A 1,868-nucleotide genomic window follows, 5' to 3' on the forward strand; every position below is an offset into this window, starting at 1 on the left:
TACTTATAGACTTTAATATTATACTAAATGTGAGTTAATGGATTGGCGTGTATTTCGTAAGACAATCCTCCCAACGAGTGGGGAGAGTATAAGTTGAGGGCGTTACTTCCGGTGATGACGTCATTCCTCTTAAAATTATGGTGTTACCTATTCAATTCTCAGCAAAGGAAGTGATGAAATCACATAATTTCAAAGTAAACAAAACTTTCCCTTTTTTGCCAGATACTATGCATTTATGTACTGTTAGATATTATATAAAAATTAAATAATTGATTGCATTTTTATGTAAATTAATGTCGAGCTTATTTCTGTAAAATAATGTTTGAGTCTAAAAATACTACTTAATCCATATTAGTTTAAACAAAGGTTTATTTTTTTATTGATTGATGAATTATCGTTAAGGTACCATAAATGCAAGGAAGAAAAAAAAAACTCGGTATTTAGTAAAAACAAACTTTACTGAATAAAAAAATAATACAATAAATAGTGCGGTTATACGTCAGGCCGACTACAACGTATGCACGGTATGAGTGCAAATGCCGAGCGGCATATTCTCCCTTTCTTATAAATGGAAAAGTTAATTATTATCTGTAACGGGGAAGCATCACAACACTCCCTTTCAAACCTTAACTCATAGGGTCTGAGTATCGTTTATTCCTAGATCTTCGATAATGTTTGGATATTCCTATTTAGGGCTACGGACTATGTAAACCATATATCTAATCCTTTCCGATTAGATTTAAGGAATGTGTTTCTTTAATATGGTCCATTTGTTTCTAAAAATGTAACAATGGTACCAGGGCTTAGGTGATCATTTTTCCAGATTTTTATAGGGGTGATATTTCTTTGTAGGAGAATGAATTTTTTTCATTTTGTTTGACATGCTTTCGAATGAGATTTGGAATGTGTTATCTGGAGTGTATACCTTATGTGAGCAATGATCGACTCTTTAATATTTTTGAGTGTTGTTTAATACTTATAAGTTTTTGTCATGTTTTGTAATGTTAAATTTGGTTCTCCTTCCAAAATCGTTAGCATTCCCCGCCCAATCTTTGCGATTTTTGCGGATTACAAAACCTTGCAGAAATATTAAACATTTGAAGTTATTCGCGCCAAGTTCAGAAATCATCACAATCCTCCCAGACATTATCTCTTCTTTTTTTTTTCGAGTGGGGGTATAAGCTGGGGCGTATATTTGTCATTGTCCGTAGAGGAAATTGGATCTCTTACCAGATTATACACGAACGAGACAGTCACGGCTAAAAGTACTCGTCTTCAGAAACACCAAACCTAAATAAGATATTATCTGAATTGGCAAATACATTTCCACTCTTAGAATTTCGTGCGACATGCGCGAAAGTGCTCAAGAATTTTGTGTCATTGTTTTAGTCGGGCATACCTACAGCAAAAATGAGTTCTTCCAAGGGCTATAAAAACTGGCGCCAGAGTCGTTCAGCAAGTAACTGCCGATGTTGCTCTGGTAACGAGTGATGCGAACGTTAAGAATTATTCGCTGTCTTTTTTGGTTACGTTCAGACATTTTAACATTTTGTAGAACATGGAAGTTTTAGGCCTAAATAGTTCTGTTAAACGTTTAACAAAAAAATCATGTCGCTAGTTTTCGGAAGTCCACGAACTTGTTTTGGGGAGAATTTTTTTTTCGTTCTTTTGCTGTCGTTGCAGCAGTCGGCCCGGGTGAAATACACAAGTGGATATTTAGTGGAAACGCAATATATTGAACAGAAAATTAAATACAACAAATAAAGAGTGTGGTTATACATCAGTCCGACTGAGTTTGTTTCCGACGCCGAAAAACATATTCTCTTGGTCTTATAATAAGTTGGAGAGTCTATTATTATCCGTAAAAG

This window comes from Euprymna scolopes, chromosome 11 (assembly GCF_053919585.1).
Source record: "Euprymna scolopes isolate OS-2025 chromosome 11, ASM5391958v1, whole genome shotgun sequence".
NCBI classification, from domain to species: Eukaryota; Metazoa; Mollusca; class Cephalopoda; order Sepiida; family Sepiolidae; genus Euprymna; species Euprymna scolopes.